This window comes from Anomalospiza imberbis, chromosome 8 (genome assembly GCF_031753505.1).
Source record: "Anomalospiza imberbis isolate Cuckoo-Finch-1a 21T00152 chromosome 8, ASM3175350v1, whole genome shotgun sequence".
NCBI lineage: Eukaryota > Metazoa > Chordata > Aves > Passeriformes > Viduidae > Anomalospiza > Anomalospiza imberbis.
This window is the reverse complement of record NC_089688.1, coordinates 1,052,332-1,077,228: the sequence shown is the minus strand read 5'-3', so window position 1 is coordinate 1,077,228 and position 24,897 is coordinate 1,052,332. Positions and strand designations below refer to the sequence as shown.

The following is a 24,897-nucleotide window of genomic DNA, read 5'->3' as shown; positions in this document are numbered from 1 at the left end:
TTGCCTGAGTTGGGCGTTGGAAAACCAGACTGTCTGCTCTCTGTATCCCTCTGCCCACTGCTTCCACCCACACCCTGCTCTTCTCCAGGCTGTTTTAACCCTGACCTCCACCACCTTGGATCTCGAGGCCCAGGGCTGTGTATATGCGTGAATGTGTTTGAGAAGATTAAGATGTGATTCAAGTTAAATTATCTTTAGAATGTAATTAACCTCAGCTATAATCACTCTGTCACGGAATATTGCACATTAAATGTAAATGCTTTTTCAAGTGAGTGGCTTGAATTTGTCAGTGAGTGTGATACCTTTGGTCTGCTTGGAAATACAGGTGAGAGGCTTCCTACTATTGAAGTGCTTGGGGAAGGAGACCTCAGCTCACCTGTGATTGTAACTAGACAGGGAACCTCCCTGTTTGTATCTCCTCCTTTGCAGCTTTCCTTCCTGTTTTCGTTCCTTGTGGGATGTGTGTCAATAAAATTTCTAGCTATGAAGAACGTCCTGTTCTTTGAAATGAATAAATAATCTAATAATATGACAGCAATTGTAGCAGTTCTCATCTCTGGCAGCAATTCTGGAGTAAAACCCACTGCAGTGTTTAATTACCAGCAATATGTGAGCTTCATATTGTTTGGAGTTCAGCTTCAGATGAGCATCAGGATGCCCCAGCTTATCTTAGATTTACAGTTCAGAAGCCTTAAAATTGCAGTTTCTATTCAAGGAGGCATCTATTCTGCAAGCTGAATTTCATTGCATAGTATTAAATTTCTGTGCAGTGAGCGGGAAGTTCCAGCAACCCTCTCTTTTCAGTCAGGAAGTGTAAAGATCTAGATTTACTTTACATAGAAAGTGCAGCTGAAAGTTTGTACTTACAAAACTGTATGGCAAACCAGAATATTTTAAAAAATAATACTGTTCAGTCCTGAAAAGAATGTAGTCCGATGTTTGGAATGTTGATTTTTTTTTCTTCATTTTTCTTTTGATCATCACTGGCAGTTAAAAGGTTACCACAGATTAAAAGGAAAGCTCCTTCATTTTTCTTTTTTAAAAGAGGAGGCAGATAATTTGGGTCTGGTCTCTCTGTAGCAATTGCAGGGATCTGCAGGAAATGGGTTATTTTCTCTAGCCTGCAGAAGTGTATGTACTTCTAAACAGATGTGAACTGGCTGGGGAGGAATGCTCGTAGCTCCAGATGAATATCTCAGCAGTTGGCAAAGGTGGGAAAGGTTCTTGCAAAGGCCTCACAGCATTTATTAAGTTTCTGCTGTTGTGCCTGTGTTCCTACCTGATTGCTTGACCTTGACTGCACTTTCATAAGACATAAAATTGCATTTTTTTCTAAATGTATTGTATTTAGAATTAGTGGCAATATTTTCAGCCTAAGGATTTTGGTATTTTGTTAAATTTCGTTGACATGGGGTGTTCAAACCTCTTGGGGAGATTTCAAGACTCAGCCATAGAATCCTGAGAATGAAAACTTGGAAAATAAAGGCATAAGGGGACAGCCACAGTTCTGTGTGGCTTGAGAATTTTGTGATGGGAAATGACGATAGGGCAATGGAATATTTTCCCTGAGGATGACAGAGCTGAAAAACAGATGATCATGAAGAGGAGGGATGAACATAGACCACACTGGAACAGGAGAATAAAATGAGCTGAAGGATGGAAGCAATAGAAGTGATAGAGCTGTGGTGTATCATTCTGAAAATGTACAGAATTGCAGTGTAATGAGAGTGTCACATACAGAATCGGCATGGCAATGTGGTATGTCAGCATGTGGTCAATATGTGAGAATTCCATCTGTTTCATATTCAAGTTTTGCTGTTGCCTTCCATTAAAAAAATGAGCAAGCCCTTTTAATACATGCCAGGGAACTATACAGCTTTTATGGACACAAATCAAAATGAAATGCTTTATTTGTGGCCATGGGAAGATTCTTGTTATTTCAAATGAACCACAAAACAAACCTGATACCTCACCATCCATCAGTTTGTCTCTGTGACTTTTTTTCTTTACGGAGTCTTCGGATAGGGCTGTATATTTTGTTCCTACATTTACGTCTCCTGCCTCTGTACCCCTGCATTCAAGTTCTCCCTGTAATTTAGGCAGGTCTTGCATGTGACAAGTCCTTTAATTTCTCTCTAGAATGCCCTAGAGCTGTCTGATAGCCAGTTATGAAAAGAAAATACCTATCTGATTATCATCTTGTCCCTTTTCTTTCATTGTCTGCTTCTTCAAGCACTTCAAACTGCTGTGCTATGAAACAAGGGAGATACTGAAAGTTTTGTTAAAAAGGAACAGATAAATCTGTTACAGCCAATTTGTGATGGTCATGGATTTAGAGTTCAGATCCTTCTGGCTCCCCTAGAAGAAGTAATTCAGCTGTGGGGGTAAAGTTACAAGAAGTTACTTTTTGTGGTAATTTGCATACACTGTGAGGAGGCCACACTGTACGGCAGTGAGTGCCTCGGGCTGAATTGTTGTCCCTTGAAAGTGCTGAAAAAAGATGGCTGCAGGAATCTCTAGTCACTCCTAAAGACCTCTGTTTTCCTTCAAACGTCTCAATTCTGAGGTGCTTCTTTCATGTTTATGGATTTCAACCTTTCCAAGTCCCAGTGCTGAAGGCCTGGTAAAGGGCAGTGTATTGTTGGATCAGCTGGTGAGAGCTTCGGCATGAGATGTCCCAAGGACAGGCATCAACTCCACCAGTTTTCCTGTCAGTGGCACGGAGGAGTTGAATGCAAAGGGAAAGATTTTTTTCTGGCTTTTTCCTGCTTCTCTCAAACTCATTTTCTACTCAGTTCAGGCTGTAATTAAAAACCTACCGAAAGTATAAGCAGCAAGAATAACTTTCACTGAACAGCAAAATTGTTCTTCACACAAATGTTAATGGCCTCTTGGTGAGGGAGAATTGTGTTTTCTCTTCAAAGGGCACACCTGTCCAGATGAACAAATTTCCAATACTGAGGAACTCTTGCTTTTTTTCTGCTACATAGTCGTGGGATGTTTCATGTGTCCTGCTTGGCTTTGGCATTTTTTCTATTCTAACATGTTCATCTGTGGTTAACTTGGGGTCCACATTGTGAGCAACAATGCAGCTGAATCCAAACAGGTGCTTTGTGCCCAGCCTTCACTGCTGTGTCAGACTAAATTGCACACTCCTGGCAGAGAAAGACCGAGTGAGGAAGCAAAGGGCAGATGAGGAACCTGAAATCCTTTTAAGTCTTTTAAACCATCCCTTGAGCCACTCTCAGGGGAGGACCCATTGGCTCCATGGCAGTACAAACAAAATAATCTCTTACTGAAGTAGCTGCTGTGTCTAGGCTTCAGTTCTTTCAGTGACTGAATGCCCTAGCCTTATACTGATACTTAAAACATCTTTGCTAAGTGCATGATTAGAATTATAGTCCATCTGTAATTGTAGTCTTTCCTGTTCAGTGTTCAACGTGACTTTTCAGTAATTCATGATGCAGCACATTCCCTGGGAAAGGGAGGGTGGCGTTAAAAACTAAAAATCACCTTGACAAACAAAGACCAGAACTTCTGAAGCTTTGCTTTGAATGTTGGACACTTGAACAGTAAAGTGATGTTTTCTGAGGATTAGAAGTGAAGGTAGAGAGCTTTCAACCACTGATAGATTCCATGGGAAAACCAAGCTATTTTTTGTTATGTCAATGTAGATTTGATATCTTAAAGTAGAAGGAATTGAAAAAAAAAATCAGCAATTTGCACATACTAATTTTGTCAGTCACCTTTACCAGTTTATGAAATACCAGAGTCAACAGTTGCGAACAGCTGCTAAGCCCTTTCTTCTTAATTTTAAGATGATAACAAAGAGGAGAAAGCAGAAGGAAAAGGTTTTGTATTCCACTGATTCAGTTCACTGGGGTTCAGGCTAAGACATAATGAGCCATTTTGTCTTTCATGTTGTTAATTTTCCTAAAATTTGTACAGGGTGATATTTACTTAAGATCTTTCCTTCCTGCAAAGAATGTGACATTTGTAAGATGAGAACAAGTTGTGTCTTGATTAGCTCTAATTGCGTGCTTGACTCTGAAAGGAGTATGTATTACATTTTTTCTAATAATGTTAGAAAAATGAACAAGTTATAAATACTCTTCTGCCTGACAAATATCTCCTTGCTTTTTTTTTTTTTTTAATTTGTCTGTGTGGATTTCTTTGGTTGTGTGGGTTTTTATTTGTTGGATGGTTTTGTTTTGTTTTGTTTTTAATTTGAACAACCTGCAGTTTCGGATTTTTGTTTCCTTTTAATAGGAGTCCTTAAAGTTCTAATGTAGTAAAGTGAATTAAGGAAGTAGGTATGAGAGTGTGTGACTAAATAAAGATTAATCCATTCAGTTGCTTGAAATATAGTTCATAATATTTAATAGAGGTGTACATTATCTTAAAGTAGCTCTAAAATGTTATTACAATTAGATCCATATCTAACTGCGCACTAACCTTTTTAGACTTCTCATTTCTTTTTAATTTGTATGCAAAATTTGTTGTTTATCAGATAGGCTCTGAAGGCATAATTACCAAGGTATCATTTAAAAACAACAGCGCTGAACTTTGTGGGACTAAAAGTGAATCAACACAGATAAAGCCTTTACTTCAGATGCTGGATAAATGATGGACTCAAATGGAAGTACTGCCTAGCAAGCCTTTGTTGCAGGTAGAAGGGAGCTATCTTTTATCTTAGTAAGGTTTGTTGCAGCTTGGAGAACCTGATCATCATACTGTATCTGAGTTATAATTCTCTATTTAGCAATCAAGATTATCTTAAAATATGAGGGAATTGTATGAATAAAAGCACATTAAAAAAAAAAACAAACCAGTGAATTTGTAGAGATGTCTCAGAGAATGTGTGTTTAAGCCACATATGTAGGTAATGTGTATGTATTGTACATGCACACTTAGTAAAGTCATGTGAAGAGGCCAGTAAAGCCCTGGAAGAGGCCAGTGCACCCCCTTCCCTTCTCCTCTGAAAGTTCTAGAATGCTCAGAAGAAAACCAGTGAAGTTAATTGGATTTACGTTATAGATATGTTTCATGGTTAGGGTAGGTCTGTCTGCCTTAAATCAAAACCTCTTGTATCACAGAGTAGAACAAACAGTGATTTAGAGTTCTTCAAAGCTTGTCCAAGCCAGGCTTAGTAGAACATCAGGGTGCCTTGTTCAGTTAAAGAGCCTGGGGCCTGCTCGTGCAGCAAGTCTTCCCCAAACCCAAGGGCACACTTGGTGTTTTGGAGAGCAAGATCTGTATGTGGTAATCAGTGGCATTGCTCATAATGAGCAAAACCTACTGTAGACTTCCAGCTGCAATATCCACTCATTTACAACACCAACTGCAGCTATCTTCCCAGATTTTTATTAATTGTTCCTGTTTTGGTTGATAGTTGAACTTTTTGGGCCATCAGTGGGCTCTAAGTAGAATTTCTTGTGTTCCTCAGAGGATGGGTTCGCATACCTTGGGTAGGCTTCTGTAGAGTGCGATTAATATGATCTTATTTTCTTCTCTAATTATTTTAATGTAACAGGCAATTTTAATATCCCCTAAGTACTATAACAGGCAATCTCATTACTTTTCATCAGACTTGTTTACAGAAAAATAAAACCACAGCAGAATGTACAACAGTGAATGAACCAGAAGTTGAAGTATTAGCTACTCTGACTATTCAGAACCCAACTCAAACTCCACAGGACATGAGTTTACCTTAAGAAAAGGAAAGTATTTTTATTGATACAATCTTTAGCTGGCTTTACTTTTCAGTGTGTGAACAGTTGGGAAATTTTATATAGTTTGTGCATCTAGCTATGAAGGCTAAGTTCTAAATTTAGTGAAAGCTGAAGTTATTAAAACTCCAGTAAGAGGGGGTTTAGAAAATACCACGGAACTTGATAAACTGATGATGTCGACATCATCCTTTTTATGCTTTGCCCTTTGTCTCTCTTACCTTCCAAATCTTAACCTTTCTTGCTTGCTTTGTTTCCTAGTTTTCCCTCTATTTCTGTCTTAGGGAGGAAGAATTCTTATTACTGACCATATTAGTAATTTTTGTAAGCTCTCCATCTTCCAGTTATGTTGATGTTGGCTGCCATTAGTCTATTACCTCATTCACCTTTGCTTTTCTTTGCAGTCTACACTGTCTCTGGCTGCCTTTCACTGAGATGCCCTGATGCTCTCTTTCCTTAAGTGCTATATCCCAAAAGAGGCTTTCAGATGCAGGAGAGTCTGGTGGTGCTGAGACTAACAGTGAAACCACACTCTGTGCTTCTGAGTTTTGAGAATTAGTTGTCAGTGCTTGACACTGGAGCAGTTTTGCTGCTGCGTGGACTGTGATTGTGACTGTTCTGGGCTGTCCAAAGCCTGATCCTGCCAAGTGTTGCATGAGCTGTGGCTTGCCTGATGGAATGAGCTGATGACACCTGCATGTGTTGGGATGAAGTGGGCTTCCCTGGGATGTCATAAGCTAGGGCTACAAGATTTATAGTTCTGAAGGGAAGAGGGACTTGCGTCTGAGAGTGAGGAGCAGGGCTTATTTACTCTGCTAGCTTGATTTTCCCAAAATTTAGTGTGTAGAAACTGAGTTGAAGACAAACTATGTATTTCATTTGTATTCTGTATTACAGGTGTCTTGAGATTAAAATGGGGCACCTGTTAAAAAAACCACACAAACCAACCAAAAGCTGATGTTTTTGATGCTTTTGTCCTGATATTTCTGGAGGACAAATTTTCCTGTGACATCTACAGCTGACAGAATCCTGTCAATCAATCCACAATGCTCTGGTAGCTGAAGCCACGACACTGGCTCAGCAGAGGTGTGCTGGCAAAGCCCTTCCTGCAGATGCAGCCATGCTTAATTTTATTAGCTTGGCGTGCGTCAGGCAGGATGTTCTTCAGCTGGTGCAGGGGTGTGCAGTCACATTGTTCTGCTGCTATTACAGCACTCCCAGCTGAGTGCCAGGGAATTTGAGGCATTCAGTGGTCAGTGATACAGCATCAGGGATGTTCCCATGTGATCTCAAGTCCCAGAGCCATAGGAATCGTGTAAAAACACACACAGGAAGGGTTTAAAACACAAACAATCTCCCCCGCCCCATCCCTCAGTTCCCCTGCTCTGGTACCTCTGTGTCCTGCTGCATTCCGTGGTGCTGTGCTGAGGCAAAGCACACCTCCAGCTGTCTGGTGTGTGCAGATAATTTAAAGGCATGACATCAAAATGCCTCTCTGGGCTTAGGAAACTACTCCTGAACAATGAGGGTGCTAATCACGGGGTGTTGATTTCAGTCCCAGGCGTGTTGCAATAGAAATTCCTCTTTACATTTCAAACAATTTGTTTCTATGGAGTGGTGTTGCTTTGTGCACAGTGTTCTCAAATTATTTAAAAATCTAACATTCACAGTCTGCATCAGTTTAAAATATGAGTAATATTATTCCAGTGACTAATCCAGGCATACCTATCAGAGATGGAAAGCCTATACTGAGTCTGCTTTAATCCATTTGTTGATTTTTATGGTCTCAAAGTCCCTTAAAGTACCTGACTCAAATCCAAATGTGTCCCACATGCTGAGTTTTGCATGCAAATCTTTAAATTAGTTGAAGGATACAGACAGATTCCCTTGGGATTTAATAATTTGCTAAAAGGAAAATGGTTTGTTTATTGCAGGAAGTGTTCTCTATTTGAAGTCTATTTTGCACTGTGTAATGCAGCTGTTCTCATTGAAAATGTAATGCATGCTGCACAGAATTCCAGGTGATGTTCTCGCATCCTTCCTCCCTTTGTTCTGTGGGGTGGGTTTGTGTTGTTCAAAGAGGAGTGGATGACAATCTCTTCAAAGAATAATTTAAATGGGCAAAAGACCAATTTGCCATATAGCTACCATTGCACTTCAGTGGAATAACTAGCATATTGATGTTTTCTAATTGTTGGAACACAACAGCATTTTCATAGATCTTAAAAAAACCCCTTTGAATGATGCCAAAATGCTGCTGCGGTTTTGGCAGAGGCTCTCCTGGAATCAAGTCCCTGTTCTTTGTTAGTGGTAGGAGAAATGATATGTTCACACAGAGAGAAGAGACTTCCTAATGGATATTGAGAGAAACAACTCTAAACACAGAAGAATTTAAACCAAAAATTTCTAACAGAAAATTTAAAAAAATTAATAGAAAAGGATATATTTAAAAGAAGAGTGAAATTTACGTTTAATGTTTAAATAAAAAGCTGCTTTGTTGGACTTGGTTCTTGGACTTTACCATGAAATAAGAAGTGTTTGTTTTGTTTATTTCTACAGAATAGTATAATTTCATAAAACTCTTCTGAGTAAAGTATTTCCGATTACATTACTGAATGGGCTCTGTGTAATTATTTAAGTAAATTAAAGAACAATGTTGGTTAAAAATTGAATGATAATACAACAGAAGACTAATACCAGGCACAGCTTGAAAAGCAAGAGCAGGGCTTAATATCATTTATAAGGTTCATGGAGGGGGAGCATGGGATATATTGGTTATTCAGTTCTCAGTAAAGGTTCTTAGTGAGGTTACTGTATATACCTGACTGATAAAAAATTGTGATTTTCTGATGTGATGGAAGAAATAATAGATTGTTTCTTTTCCTTAACCATCACATCCTGTACATACATTGTTTGATATTTATACTAATGAAAAAGTTTTCATTTTTAACTTATTTCTCTGTTTAAGTGGCCTTCGTACTATATTTTATGACTGTGTAATTCTTGAGGGAAAAAGCTCTGTTACATTCCCAAGCAGTATGTCAATATATGCTAGGTATTTTTTTTATTTCTGAGATGTGTTACTATTTGCACTTGTTAAAATATTTCCGTCGTGCATATTAGTCGCACTGCTGTTGTGACATTTGTGCGGCACTCAGGCTGGCTGTTCGTGTATTGAATTGTCCAAAACGAAACAATTCCTCAGGTTAGGACTACAAATTTCTCAGGGCAGGAAAGCATTACTTGGTCAATTTAATATTAACTCCTCTAAAATCTGGGACAGGCATTCCAAATACGAGGTGACAGTTAGTTGATAGCCAGGCTGTCCTTTCCACTCTTCAGTGCTGCGCTAATGAGTTACTTTGGCAGAGCTGCAGGAAAATTACACCAAACAAGGTCACAGCAACCCTGGGGCGTAGGCAGTTCACCGTGTCCGCGGGGTGCGGGCAGGGCCCGGGCTGAGCGGAGCGGTTCGCACAGACAGACCCTGCAGCGCTCCTTGTAAAGCCGCTGTGGCTGCCCGGACAGGAGCTGGGCGCTGCTGGCCGCTGCCCTGGCCCGCCGGCGGGGCCGGGGCTCGGGGCTCGGGGCTCGGGGCTCGGGCTGCGGGCTCGGCCCGGCCACAGCGCCCGCCTGCACGGGCCTGCGGCGCCGGGCCGCGGCTGCGCCGACCGCAGCGGCCTGCTGCGCCTCGGGGCTGGGCTGCGCCTCGGGGCTGGGCTGCGCCTCGGGGCTGTGCTGCCCCCCGGGGCTGGGCTGCCCCTCGGGGCTGGGCTGCCCCCCGGGGCTGGGCTGCGCCTCGGGGCTGGGCTGCGCCTCGGGGCTGTGCTGCCCCCCGGGGCTGGGCTGCCCCTCGGGGCTGGGCTGCCCCCCGGGGCTGGGCTGCGCCTCGGGGCTGGGCTGCGCCTCGGGGCTGGGCTGCCCCCCGGGGCTGGGCTGCCCCCCGGGGCTGTGCTGCCCCCCGGGGCTGGGCTGCGCCTCGGGGCTGGGCTGCGCCTCGGGGCTGGGCTGCGCCTCGGGGCTGGGCTGCCCCCCGGGGCTGTGCTTACCCCCGGGGCTCTCTCGATTCTGCCTTATGGACTGTCGCTGCCCCTCGGGGCTGTGCTGCCCCCCGGGGCTGGGCTGCCCCCCGGGGCTGTGCTTACCCCCGGGGCTCTCTCGATTCTGCCTTATGGACTGTCGCTGCCCCTCGGGGCTGTGCTGCCCCCCGGGGCTGGGCTGCCCCCCGGGGCTGTGCTTACCCCCGGGGCTCTCTCGATTCTGCCTTATGGACTGTCGCTGCCCCTCGGGGCTGTGCTGCCCCCCGGGGCTGGGCTGCCCCCCGGGGCTGTGCTTACCCCCGGGGCTCTCTCGATTCTGCCTTATGGACTGTCGCTGCCCCCCGGGGCTGTGCTGCGCCTCGGGGCTGGGCTGCCCCCCGGGGCTGGGCTGCCCCCCGGGGCTGTGCTGCCCCCCGGGGCTCTCTCGATTCTGCCTCTCGGGGCTGTCCTGCCTCTCCGGGCTCTCTCGATTCTGGCTCTCCTCACTCTGCCTCTCTGGGCTGTCCTGACTCTCTGGGCTGTCCTGCCTCTCTGGGCTGTCCTGACTCTCTGGGCTATCCTGACTCTCTGGGCTATCCTGACTCTGCCTCTCTGGGCTATCCTGCCTCTCTGGGCTATCCTGACTCTCTGGGCTGTCCTGACTCTGCCTCTCTGGGCTATCCTGACTCTGCCTCTCTGGGCTATCCTGCCTCTCTGGGCTGTCCTGCCTCTCTGGGCTATCCTGACTCTCTGGGCTATCCTGACTCCCTGGGCTATCCTGCCTCTCTGGGCTATCCTGACTCTCTGGCTCTCCTCACTCTGCCTCCCTGGGCTATCTCTGCCTCCCTGGGCTATCCTGCCTCTCTGGGCTGTCCTGACTCTCTGGGCTGTCCTGACTCTGCCTCTCTGGGCTATCCTGCCTCTCTGGGCTGTCCTGACTCTCTGGCTCTCCTCACTCTGCCTCTCTGGGCTGTCCTGCCTCTCTGGGCTATCCTGCCTCTCTGGGCTGTCCTGCCTCTCTGGGCTATCCTGCCTCTCTGGGCTGTCCTGACTCTGCCTCCCTGGGCTATCCTGCCTCTCTGGGCTATCCTGACTCTGCCTCTCTGGGCTATCCTGCCTCTCTGGGCTATCCTGCCTCTCTGGGCTATCCTGACTCTCTGGGCTGTCCTGACTCTGCCTCCCTGGCCTGTCCTGACTCTTCGTGGCCTTTTTGACAAGGAGTGCTTAAAGCCCCATCCTGCTCACCACTTGGTGCCAGTGGTATTCCTTTCAGATTTGTACAGGTAAAATGTATTTCCTCTTTAAAGAAATCCTGAGCAGTGAGGGAAGGGCAGACTGGTTGGGATATTTCTTTAGAGCCAGCTAATTAGACCCAGTCCCTTTGATCTTCGCTAGAACCCATACAAATATGTTTATTTTCTCACTTCAGCTGTGGAGAGAGCAATCGATAGCCCTTGCAGAATGGCTCTTTTGGGTCACCTGTTTCCTTCAGGTCAAAATGGGGTCAGGTTGCCGTGTGATAAAAGAAGCTGCTTGCAGTATTTTTGGTACTATGAGTAGGCAGAGGATGGTTCTTTTCATGCAGCCTGAGATGTTACACGGTATTAAACCCCCTGTGTCTAGCAAGAGCCCACAGGACTTTGGGGAACACACAAAATGGGTGTGGAACAGCACTGGCAGTGCTTCTAGCAGGTCTGGTCTGGAAAAGGGGAATGGAGCCTGAATTCCTCTGAAACAAATGATAATAGTACAGACAATGCAGTAAAGACATCTGTTGATGTAATTCTGTAGGGAAACTTGCACAGAATTCACAAGACAGGACATGTTTCTGTTCAGAAGTCTTGCTCTTTGAACAAGTGAGGGAAATCCGTGGCAAACAGGACAAACTTGGAGGGCTCAGGGCTCGGCCCAGCCGTGTGCAAGGAGCAAGGGTGGGCAGGCGCACTGGGTGCTCCTCGCCTGCATGGCCGGGGTTGGTAATTCCTGCCTGCAGGTGCAAGCTGGGGAGGACTGTACTGGTAATAAAGGATTTCCCTCTGAAATGCTCCCAAAGTAATAAAGGATTTCCCTCTGTGTTTGAGAAGGATGAGATTGTGTGTGAGCCACCTGTGTTAATGGGTGTGTGCATGTTAAAGATGGTAAGATAGTGCTGCTTTGCAAAATGAGAAATTTACACTCTGAGGCCTCATGCTCCACCTTAACTGGCTCTAGGCAGATCCTGATGATGGAACATGAACTTCCACTTAGATGGAAATTCAAGAATCTGAGAAATGATGGTGTGAATTAGAATGAAAAAACAATTAAGGACTTTTGACATTTTGGACATATTTTCATTTTGAATGAGAATATTTTGTTCTAACTGGTTTTTGTCACATGCTGTCTTAGTAATTAAGCCTTCAACAATATGGATTATCAAAATTGATTTTTGAAATGTTGATTAAATCTGTAAAATGGCAATAGAGTATTAAAATCATAATGAGAAATTGTAGTCTAATCCAACTGTTCCAGACTTTTTAGTGAGATATTGTGTATACATTTTTCTTTTCATTTTTTAAATTAATTTCGTTAATTGCAGTTTTCTGTTGAAAAAAATCCATCTATGTCTTTTTGACCAATTCTGAGTACTTTGATAATAATTTCAAGGATTGGTTCCTTTGCTCAGGCCAGACCATGCCATTAGCAGGATGGTGGTCACAAAGTATCAACGCATCTCATCTCAGACATGAAACAGAGAAAAAAGGTAATCCAGCAAGAATAGATGGAGTTACTAACACTGCCCGTGCAATATTTGATGGCTGTTACTAATTAAATGCCGTAATTAAGTTGTCAGGACAGAATGTAGACAATCCCTGTGTCAGTTGTTTGTCATCATCTGGCTGCTTGGGCAGATCAGTGTCTGGTGTGTGTCATGCATCAGGATGTAGTGTGGACCCCATTTTTTTCCTTCTGAATTCCTTAGGCATTTCTGCATTCTCTCTGAACATAGCAATCAAAAACCAGGTGCAGACTCTGGCTTGTCCCATAGGTAGGGCTCTGATGGCACCTGTAGAGTGTCAGGAGTTTGAAGGCAGAAGTGGTTCTGAGTAGTGTGACTATGCAGTCACAAATTCTGTTTTAGTGTTTGGTAGCCATAAAGCACCAAAAGGTCGGAAGGTGTCACTGGTGAGGAGCGCTGCTCTCTGGACAGGCTTGTTGGCAAAGGAGCAGTGACAGCTTGCTCACATATGGCTGGGCTGGCATTCCCTGCTCCAGTGCCTTCTGTTGGTGAGGAAGAGCTGGGTTTCTCCTCTTGGTGGGTCACCATGGAGTGCTCTTGTGGGTGTGCAGTTCTGGGTGATGGGAGATCCCTGCTGAAAACCTGCTCTCCAGTCAGGAGCTGCTGGCAGGCGTTAGGGCTGTTCCCTGGGAACTGCAGCCTGCTCCAGGTGCTGCTCACTCACTGGAGCCCCACAGGGAGGGCAGGCAGGGTTTGCCTGCAGCGCTGGTTCTGAGTGCTGAGCACACCTGCAGAAGGGCCAGCACAGCTGGTGGATGAGCCAAGGGCTTTGGAGACACCATTGTGTGCTTCCACAGAGAATTGTCTTAGCCAACTTTACCTCTCACAAACCCCTCTCTAAAGCCATCTGCTTTGAAAACCTATGTGTAAAACTTAGGCTACAAGAATTTGCATGAGAATGACTAAAGCAAAAGTAATTTCTGGTACTGCTTTTTCAAAATCTGGGTTTGTGTTATTTGATATGCACAGCAGGTGGGCTGAAAATCTAACCCAATTTCATAATCAGATGTCAAACAGAGGTCACATCTAATTTACAAACCCTTTTAAAAAATATTCGGGCAGAAGTTCTTTAGGAGGATTTTAGAAAAAGAGAGAAATATTTGATAGAATTTTATGTGACAGAGATGTTTTCTGCCGTTTTAAAGAATAGTTTGCTGTTTATCATTTTGTTCCTTTTGGTAATGTGCTTTGCACATTAAAAATAGATGAACAGAGAACTATTCAGCTGAGCCACCCAAAGATGCAGGTGGCTGGTGCAGAAATCTGCCAGCCTCAAACTTATACTGGAAAACTCCCTATGAAAGAGTTCTTACCCCAAAGCTGGTGAAGTTAACTGGAATGGGTCATGTTTGTTTTTTAGCAATGGATTTTACAGTGGTACAGAAAAAAATCTCTAACCTCGTGAACATTAGCAACACATTTTGTAGCTCTTATTTGATTTTACAAGCACAAGGATTTATAGAAGGGGGAAGCTTATGAAGATTTCAGTGCTGCTCGCTTCTCCCCGTTATGCACTGAGCCTGTGGCACTGCTCCTGAGTCAGGCAGCTGCCTTTGGGCACCCAGGAGTTTATTAGAAGACTGTGCCTCTGAGGGACTTTGTGTCCCAGCCACACAGGCTGAGCTTCACTTGGAATTTGCCTTCCACAAAGTTTGTGATTGCATCTGCACTCTGCATCTGGCATTGGCAGGAAATGGGTCTGGGCCAAGTGCTGCCCAGAGAAGATTGCTTTTTCCTAGGATTATTGGAGGACTTAGTGGAAGCGTGGGATTTGGCAGAGTGTTGGAAGAGAAAGGTGATAACATAATTATTTGAGTAGCATGATTTAGGGAAGACAGCCAAATTACTGATTGTTGAAGCACTTATTTCACTTCTATGAATTTCTGTGGTAAGTGAAGGCTGGCTTGAGAATGAAGTAACTTTAAAGGAAATTGGTGTGTAGATTGATTAATGCTGCAGTGGTTGCCCCAGAAAATGCTCTTGCTTCACGGTCAGCACAAAGCAGTCCTGTGTAGCTTTCCTGCCAGTTAAGCTCGTACCTTGCATTTTCTGTGGCACTGTGTTTGTCGTTCCCTAGGTGCCACAGACAGGACACATCTGAAGATGACTCTGGCGCTGTTGGGCTCTGGGTGTCTGAGAACACTGTGCAGAGTACTCTGTGCAGCAAGTCACTCTCCTGCCTGCAGGGCGGGGAGGGGGCTCGCAGGGAGCTCCTGCACTGCTCCCTGCGCTGCGGAGCTGCTGCCGCAGATCCCGCTGCTCACAGAAGGGCCGTGTGCCAGGCTGGCACTGCCAGCCCACTGCCTTTGCTCAGGCAGGGCTGGATTTGCTTTCTCTGTTTCTACAGTGCAGATTGTCTTTCAAATCTCAAAACAGGGATGGTTGAAAGTTGGCTTATATAGAAGTAATAACTGATGGTTTAAAAGAAAGTAAAATTATGAAGAGAACCATATTCAGAGATAACCCTTTTCTTGATGTTTCTGAGAAAAGGGATGAAAAGAATTATCTTACAAACTACTCCAGAAATAAGGTGGCAACTTGAGAACACTGAAGCAAGGAAAGGAGGAATAATTAATTTTAAGCTTGGTTTGTATCTGTAAGACAAACCACTTAGCATCCTAGATAGACAACTTTTTCAGTACATGCCATCATTCACTTTCTGAAGTAAATGCAAAAATTGCAGTAGAGCTTTCAAAACACTCTAATAAATTCATTTTCTGAGAAGTAGTTATGTAATTTGAATAAATAGCATTCTTTGTATTTTTTTTTTGTTTAAAAAGAAAAGCTTTAAAGAGCAAAAGTGAGGAGAGTAAGAGTTATTTGCCATTCAGAGAAGCAAATGCAATTGCTTGGCCTGATGATTTGTATTGAATTGTTGATATGTTCATTTCTTCTTCATTAACAAATTATCTTTTATTCTTTAAGAGCAATACATACAGCCTAATGGATTTTCAGTTTCTGAGAGTTTTTATTTTCTGGTTTTTATTCAATTAGTATGTGGTGTTTTCACATATGTTGTTTGACTAAAAGAAAGTGAGGCAGACAAACAAACAAATCCTGAAAGCATTCTAGGCTCAATCCTTCATCTACCTGTCCTTTCTGTTCCTTTCCACTCCTGAAGAGGTTCGAGCAACCTGCTGCTGTTTTGTATCACCTCTTGGCTTCCCTGCAGCAGTCAGAGTCTCTGGGCTGTAGGAGTTTTGCTGCACCTGAGCAGCCAGCTTGTTATTGGTGCTGCATTTGCTGTGCCTCCTGCACTGGCACTGCTGTGCTTCCCCCATCTCTGAGGGGCATTCCTGCTGCCCACAGCCCAGGAGTAAAGCCCAGGTGAGCTGTGCAAAGATCTCGGGGTGAGGGCAAGGCAATCTCTAGCTCCTGCCACTTGTTTGGATAAATTAAGGAAGGTAAGGGAATTGCAGCACAGCCAAAAGATGAGAAGCATGATGATATTGCTGGGATAGGACCGCCACTGAAAAGCAGCACAAGTGCACGTGTTGTAAGAAAGTTTTAAAAAGCTCAGCTTGTCTAGGTGTCCGACTGGAGAAAACGAAGGCAGTGAGAGCAGGAGTGTTTGGGAGCCTCAGTGCTCGGTGTCAGAGCTGTGGCAATCTTTGCCACAGTATGATTTACTGATGTATCTCTCCAGTGTTGTTCCCCTGGGCCGGGGCTCCTTTCAGTCTGCCTGCTGTGCTGGGACTGAACGCACTGAGCTGTGTGCAGCATCAGGGGAGCTGGTGGGACGGCTGCTTCTTCATTTCCTTGTCTCCTTTAGCTGGCTGGCTCAGCCCTGCTGCTGACACAGCTGTGTGTGTTGCTGCTGTCTGGGCGTCCCTCTGTACGTGTGGCTCAGCTCAGCACTTACTCCTGACAGCTCTGTTGTGTGCATGTGGGAGAATAAGGATTGGCAGAGTCTTTATCTGCTTTCCTTTTATTCTGTAATCAGGAATGTGCCTGCTCAGTGGGTTTTCTAACATCTAAAATACATTCAACACATGTGTTTTATACTGATTTTATAGAATCTTCTGCTTTGATGGATAGAACTGTATGTCCTTTTACATTTTTTATTTTTCTTCAGTGTTGGAGAGATATGAATATTTCTCAGCTTAGTCTCTAAATTTTTTCCCTCAATCAGAGCCAATTCTAACTTGATGGAACAGGTGGTTGCTTAAACGGTAAATTGTTTAACATAAAGCCCTGGCCAGGACATAGCTTCTTTTAATTAAACAACTCACAGTGCCCCTGCCAGCTATCTTTTCCCTTGCTCAGCATTGCACCACCGCTTTGGACAGCATGTGCAACAGTAAAATGAAGCACATCTCCAGTGTGAGCCCTGTTTCATCTGGATCACCCAAACTTTTCTTGTATGTGTTGTGATGTTAAGGTGCTGTAAGTCTGGATGGGACCTGCTTTTCCTGTTTTTCCGACATTTCTTTTGATGATACCAATCTCTTCTTGTTTCAGGGGGACAAACCCCAAATTAAGCATGTCATTCCACCTTTCCATTGCAAAACACTCACTCAGGGTCTTCAGAGCCAAGGCATGAAGGATTGCTTGGCTTGCATGTTACTAAAACACCAAGTGAAGAGGCACTGAGAGGGGCACAAAGAGAGAGGCTCCTAATGTCCCCCTTACCTCATGTCCTGACTCCTCAAAGACTGGCCCTGGCTGGCAGGGAAGGGAAGTGATCATCTGCAGGGACAAGAGGTCCCGTGTGCATGTAAAGTCCATTTTTTCCCTCATTAATTCAGGATGTGTTCAGAACCTCTAGGATACTTCCTCTTGGCAAGTACTTGTAAAACCAAGCAGCCCAGTGGCTCATTTTTAGGAGGTTTTTAACCTGTAAGCCATTATTGAGCTCCTGGATGATAGAGTCAGTTTTAGTTTCCAGTGAAACAGGTGGACTTCTCCATCACCTAAGCAGACACTGCTCCAGTGCCCATGTGAAAGCCTTGTTAATCATGAAGATGTCATAACTGGGGTATTACAGGCTCTGGAAACCAGTTGGTTTGTAGGCTTTGTTAAAATCTCTAGTTTTGGCTCTTTCATATTTGCAGAAGTATTTGCTGCAAGTCTAAGGTAGATGTGCCAAGAGGCACAACTGGCAGGATGAGGCCCTATTTTTCAGGTTTGAGAAATGTAATATAATTCCAAGTATTTATGGTGACCTACTTACAAAAAATGCCATACTGCCATTACCATACTGTTTATATAGATGTGAAAAATAGAAAAGAAGTCTGATACATTTATACTGTAAAATATCATCTCTGTTTTTCTGAACTGTAAAGTACTTTTCTCATGTACTGGTTAATAGGGTATGCAAAGAGGTTTTTTACCAGATGTCTGAAAAGGGATCCCAAAGTGCTTTGTTCGTAGCAAATCTAATGTTGATTGCCACCAAAGGAGGTATTGGGTCCTCCAGTAGAGTTCAGCCTTTGTAGCCTCACCTAAGTAACTGGCAGCTTGTTGACAGATAAATCTGGACTGAATAACAGAAATTCCATTTCATTTACATTTTTTTTAAAGTGTAAATCTTTTTGCAGAAAGATTTTAGCATAACAGTTTTCCTGCTACACTTTTTTTGTTTTCTTGGCTAAAGCTTAAACAGTTGCTTGTGTTGTCTGTACACACAAGTAGACTTTGGACTGAAAATAATGTTTAGACTAGAGAACTCTATACATATTTATTCCTGATGTTATTGGCTGCTTATTGCCAAATTATCTTGCTGAAAGTATAGGATGGAGATCTTTAAACTAGTCACTGTAAAACATTCCTTTATTCTTTTAATTGCTAGTATCCTACAGGTTTCATAGATATTTCCCATTTTTGTGGCACCTACTTAAATGTGATGCATTGCTCTATCTCTGTTCAAATACATGGTAAGAATTGAAGGTTGATGTCTCATCTCAGTATTGGATCTGATCTGTTACAGTCCTTTAAAGCATTATGAATACTTTGATCAAATAATATTTTCAGCTGACTTTGGAATTAACAGCGAGAGACTGACAGATATATTCACTCTCATTGACAAAGATACTGTTAGTCCCTGGATAATCCCCCAAATCCAGGCTTTGGATCATCACTCACTATAAATCAGGGTGAGAGGATTCACTGAATGAAGATTTCAGAGTATTGGAAAAGTATGTAATTTGGTGTGCTCTCAGAGGTCTCCCAATTAATTGCGCCTTCCGGGCTCAGTACGTGTTAGTGGGGTACAAGTACAAAGGCCCAGTTTGGTACATGGTGCTGGGCATCTGATTACTGTCAGAGGATTTTTAAAAGCCACAGTCAGGTTGTGCACTGGCTGGCATTTCTAACGTCCCACGGCCCCCCTGCACAGTCAAACTGCATTTGGCTCTCAGCTGCAGTTCCAGCTCCGGAGGAGGAGTATGGTGAGTTACCCTGCGCTTTGGTGTGTATAACAGCCTGTGAAGTCGTTGATAATCCGTGGTGACGATGTTACAAAAACATCTGCTCCTGTCATAATTGATACCGGGTTTCATCAAGATCAGCACTTTAAGCTGAATCAGACATTAATTAATATAGGAATTGGTCCAGTTGTGAAGAACTTTTCCTCTGGAAAAGTCCATTTGGCCAGGATAGCAGTACTGAAGGAGATCTCAAACCTGTCTAGCTGAAAAGTCCTTATGCTTTTTCTGATTTTCAAGGAAATCCTTTGTGTTTCTGGGCCTGTGTCTCAGTTCTTTTGGGGTCCGCTGTTTCTCCAGGTGGGGAGCAAAACAGAAATCTCTTTAATGCTGCCTCTGAAGAAGTACTGTGCTGTTGCACTCTTCCATGGCAATTCTTTAAGTCTCTCCACTGTGCATATGTGTATTTTAATTTTTTACTTCAATTCATATATATAATATGACAGACTTCTGGTTGCTTTGGGAACTTTAATTTCCAATGTTCTTACTCACTTTTAAAATCAAACTGTTTCATTAATGCCTATTTCTTCTGATAAACTTTGAAAATATGTATTTCATTCTCGGCCCACAGCTAGGACTGGTTAAAGCAATTTTCACAGCAGCTGTAGGCAAATGCATGGTAAGTAAATTAGCTTTTATTATAATCACAGTGGCTTTTATTTTCTATTTGATTTCTGCATGTTCTTATGTGAATTCTCAAACTTAAGTATATTAAAATGAGAGAGAGAGGATTTGAAAGGTGCCTGCATGAACATTTGCTGCGAGGTGCCTCTGTGCTCCTGAGCTGCACACGAGAGCAGCAGAGCACAGGGTGTGCAGGGGGCCTGCAGAGCAGGGCCACGAGGTGTTGAGCAGAGCTGTGGGACATACCTGACCTGGGAGCTCTGCCCAGGGCATGTGCCAGGACACCAGCATATCCTGCTGGTTCAGGCTGCTTGTGGCACTTGCGATGCACAGGGTCAGCATCACGGTTTTCTTCCTGGGAGCCAGAGAAGCTGCAAACACTATAGAAGAAATCTGAATGCCTGTGCTGTGTGTTTTATAGTGTGTTTAGAAAGCAGGGATTTGATGTGTTTGTAACATTGGCTGTCTTTCTAGCCACTGTGTTGACCTAAATTGAAAAAAACGTAATAAAATGGGTACTGTACGTAGACCTGTTCATGTGTGCTGATTTGACTGAGGTACTAGGGGATAACCTGGCAGTGGATGAGAGCATGGTAGGGAATGTGAACTGGATGGTGAACTTATTTATTACGTGCTGAAATGAGGATGAGGGCATGGGGCTTTGTAACAGCTGAGCTGTGTGGTTTCACCCTCAGGTCAGGAGAACAGCAAATGAAGGCCTGCAGAAAGTTCTCCTGGATGTGTGGATCATAGGGCAGCACCTTCGTGGAGCTAAGGATTGGAATTGCAGGAGGAGACTGTGGGCATGTTGTAGGACAGAACTGGACTTTAGATTGGCAGCTGGGAGAGGTGGTTTGCAAAGATGAGGTGCCTGGTTCTGCCCTCATGAGGGACTGGCCAGGTGTGGCCCGGTGGTGGGGAAGCAACTGAGTGAGGGGCAGTTCAGCAGAAAGTCTGCATGCTGATACAAAAAAGATGTGGCACATGGGGTATTTCAGTGCCAGGGCATGTCTTGAAATTGTTTTACTCTGGCCAGCACTGGTGAGGCCTTGGCTGGAGAGGAATAATGTCCACTATTGAGCTGTGTCATTAAAGCTATAACATAATCAGAAATTTCCTGAAGGACCATATTGGGAGATATCGAAGTCTAGAAATGATGACTTATAAGAATGATTTGGAGTCTTCAGTCAAGAGAGTATGAAGTAACATGTGATAAACCCCTCCAGATATTATACAGTTCTGCTGCAAAGAAGGGAAGATCTGTTCTCCATCATAGTGGTGGGTAAAACAAGAAGCAGGTCTCAAATAGGATTAAATTGGATGAAACTTCTCCTATTAGGAATAATTAAGTACGGTAATAGCTGCCAGAGGAAATAGAGAAGTGTACTTCACAGGAAGCAAGCCAGAAGCAGATTAGCCAGACTTCGGTCAAGAATGCATCGTGGCCATTGCTGCTGGGGCAAGTGATGGAAAAGGTGATCTCCCAAACTCCTCTCAGCCCCACTCTGAAATACCAGTTTTCAGAGACACTTTGAATTGGAACCAAACTACTTCTCTTATGTGTTTCTCAAGTCTGATTTGGATTAAACATTTTCTCAGCAGGTTTCTGGAGAGAAGGCTTTTTGTTGTTGGAATTTAGCATTAGCATTCCATGCCCTCCTCTCCCCAACCCTCCAAAAAAGAAAAAAACCCAACTTTTTAGTCTTGAAAAGTTCCTAGCTTAGTAAGAGATATTGATTGTTCCCAGAATTAAGATGGTGTAGATCAAAGAAACACACTTTTGATTGAGGATAGTTCTTGTAAGAGAAAGAGCAACAAGTAGGTTAAAAGAGAATTTGGAGATTGGTGTGTTTTGTGTGGGATCAGAGACATTCTTGCCAAAGTCCCATCTGTTCACTCTTTCTTCAGCTCTGTTTTCTTCTCACCTCTCTGTTGTGCTTGCACTCCAGAAGGAGACATTACTGTCTGACTGAAGTGCTGAAGTCGTGCTGGTTGTCTCTCCAAATGCAGGGATCACAAAGAGCAACTGAGTTTTCACTTTCAGAAACGGAGAGGTTTCACTGGTGGTAAAATCACCAGGGATAATCTGATTCAGGAAAGCCTAAGAAACTGTCTTCAGCAAATGGGGAGCAAGTAAAGGAACGATGATGCCGTTCTGGACAGAGATAACAACCCCACTCCCCAAGCTTTATGCAACTGACTGTGAAACTGTGTATTCAGGACTCTTGGCAAAATCTGTCTCTTAGTGTGTGTTTCAGTCACTCCTGTGATGTTCCTCCTTGAGTTAAACTGTGAAAAATTAGAGTTCCACCTCAACAGAACTTGGGGGAAAAGACATGCCTGAAAACTAAGGGCTGAATCCTCTGTTGCCAGCAAAATACGTAGCATACAGTGCATGGCACAGCTCTGTCAGAAGGAAACCCTGGATAGCCTGGAGCTTGGGAATGTCTTCAGAGGCTGAGTGACTGAGAGGTGGCACCTGGAGCAAGCTTCTAACACTGGAAATTCTGCATTTGCACCTGACCCCAGCACCCTTGTGCATGGCCCTGAGGAATATTTCTGTGTGTTGGTTGATGGTGCCTCACTGGAGCAGTGGGAAAATACTGCCTCTTGAGAGAGGCACTCCTAGTGGAAGAAGTTATTTCTCTTTTATCTTGAACTGGTTTGGATGAGGAATGTTTTGCTCAGAATACATATCTGCCATTTCTGTGTGCTCTCAGTAGAAGTTTTAATAGAGTTTCTCTCTTCCCCTGTCCTGAAGAAAGAGAATGAAAGTGATAGTGGTAACTGGGAGAGACAGTCACGTAGGATGGACAGCACAGGGGTTTTCATGTTTGGATTACAAAAGATTTGGGCTAGATGGAATCTTTTCCTCCTCATCAAGCCACTTAGAATGCTATATATCAAGTTTATTTCTGGGAGTATGGGTTAATGGATTTAATTATTCTCCTACTTTCAGTATCATAAATCAAAACTGATCTAACTGGGTTTATGCCAATAGCACAGTCGATGTAAAAGGAAATCAGGGGGCTAATCTGTTGATGTATTTCAACTGGGGCTTAATAAATTCACCAAAATTGCCAAAATAACTTCTGAGTAATTTGCAAAACTAAATGTGTACCTCTAGGGCACTGAGTTGTTCCTTGGAAGCTGGGCATCTCCTGGCTAGTGCATCTTTCAGAAACCTCAGTTCCTGCACTGTGCTCTCAGCCAGCTCCTGTTTTCTTCTGCAAGTGGCAATGGACTCAGTGTGCTGCATTACTGGAGCAGAATGAGTGTGGAAGCAGTGTAGAGCTGGCACAGGCTACTTGCTTAAGGACAAATTCAAAAAGGATAAAAAAGTTCTCACTGTCAAATTTATTTGTAAAGAAAATTATTCAGTTGCTGGGGGATATCTGTAATTGCATATAAAGCAGTGGGGAGTGTCTATAATTGCTGTCTATTCTATGTTCTTTCTCCTGAGAGCTCAGGTCCATACAATTGTGAAAATTCAGCTTGAAATTCGGGAGCTGTTAATTGGCCTCAAGATTTATCTGCATCTCTCTGTAGCAGTTTTGCCCAGGCTTTTAGAGAGCCAAGTTATTGGCAAAGTCAGTGGACCTTTATTGGGAAAGATTTATTGGTTTTTTGTAATCCAGCTAATGAAATGAAGAAGATTCACAGTTTTGGCCTCATCAATGTGACTAAACAGCAGAGCACGGTGTGCAGGAGAATCATCGTGGAGGTACAGCCTGTGTGCAGCACAGCTACCTTGAGTTGCCTTTCCAAGCACAATTTGTAGGAAGTTCCCATCTCTGCTTCTCTTATCAGCCCACTCTTAACTGAAACTGTAGTAATCTGATAGCAGTACTGGGGGATACCAGGCTAGGGGCTTAAAAGCAGCTTTGGGGAAAGGGGCCTGCTTTCCTGGCCTCAGATTGCTAGGGCAAGCCTCAGCAGCTTCATTTGCCTTAATACTAACAGTGGCAAAATGTTGGAGCAGTTTGTGTAGGGCAGGTGAGGATTTTCTTTCCGGGGACACCTTCTAGATGTGCCAGAGGGAGCAGTCAGCTGTGTCCTGAGGCTGAGGGTGCACCGGCTGACTTGACAGCAGAGTTGAGTGCTGCAGTAAAAGGAGAGGTTTTTGCCATCTTGGCCCACAGCAGAAACAAACTGGGGTTTGTTGTAGGATTGCAGAGGTGTCAGAAGCCAGCCCTGTAGGTACTGGGCTTGTCCCTGCCTCCCTGTGCAGCTGCAGCCCTGCTGTGCTCAGCTGTGCCGTGTCCCTGGGGCTGGAGTGGGCACTGCCACGCCGGCCGTGCCCACCAGGGATTCAGGGCAGGTGCCACCCCTGCCCTCAGACACAGCTCAGCGATGGACTCTGGCTATTTTCTCAAGGAGCTTCCTCCCACGATTGGCTGCCCACATACCGCTGGCATGTAAGTAGTTATAACAAGGCATTTCATTTCTGAAGCAGGTGATTTTCCTACAAGATTTCAGGAAGAGCTAAACTGATCGTTGTACAAAACTTGGGAGATAGGTTTTCAGTTTTTCATATATGAAAAGAATGGAGTTATTTTAAATGTTGAAATCATCTTTACTGGAACAAAGCCTACCAAAAGCTTTATGCATAAATACTTTGCTAACTCCAGTCTATAACTTTCCTAGGGAAGCTGATCATACTTGACAAGGGAAATAGGATTCCACAGGAGGTTATATGAAATTATGAGATGCTGCAAATGGAAATATACTTTCTTAAGCAGAGGAGAGAGAACAACTTCTCTGTAATTGAGTTGCAGATAAAATGTAATTTAAAGGGTCCAGCAAGCTTGTTTGAAGTTCAAAGAAGCTGGTGCATAAATTTGGCCTGCCTGGAGTTACTGCATCTTTACACATATAGCTTGATCAAAAGAAAAGCAGAAATGGAGTAGTTCCAGAAATCCAGATTGATTAAGTCAATCTTCCTTACCCAATGATGGAATTCAGAAAAATATCATTTGGTCTTCTCTAAAGTATTATCCTTGTGGATCAAAGGATTTCTCTTCCAGCCTTTCTATACTAATCGTACAGTGAAAAAAAAAATGAACTTGTACAGCAAAAAGATTATACACTTTATGATCTATTCAAGTTAGCAGTTCATGGAGGCTGCTGTCCTACACAGTAAGCTACAGAAATGCTAAGTCAGTAAAAATATTACTTAATAGCTTACATTTACCTTTGTGACTGACTTGAGGAATGAAATAGTGAAATGTAGCGTGATCTGTAAAAGTCTCCCTATTTCATATTATGACTTATTATTTTTTTCTGTGAAATGGAGGGCTATTATTTGTGGAGGATCCTGCCAG

The 24,897-nt window shown here is 43.7% G+C and overlaps 2 protein-coding genes across 4 annotated transcripts in view; one reads left to right on the top strand and one right to left on the bottom strand.

The window, feature by feature from the left end:
* The window catches only part of CTNNA3 (catenin alpha 3), a 427,360-nt gene that overhangs the window by 111,294 nt on the left and 291,169 nt on the right, over window positions 1–24,897 (top strand). The gene's annotated exons all lie outside the window — the stretch shown is intronic.
* The window catches only part of LRRTM3 (leucine rich repeat transmembrane neuronal 3), an 84,365-nt gene that overhangs the window by 1,281 nt on the left and 58,187 nt on the right, over window positions 1–24,897 (bottom strand). The gene's annotated exons all lie outside the window — the stretch shown is intronic.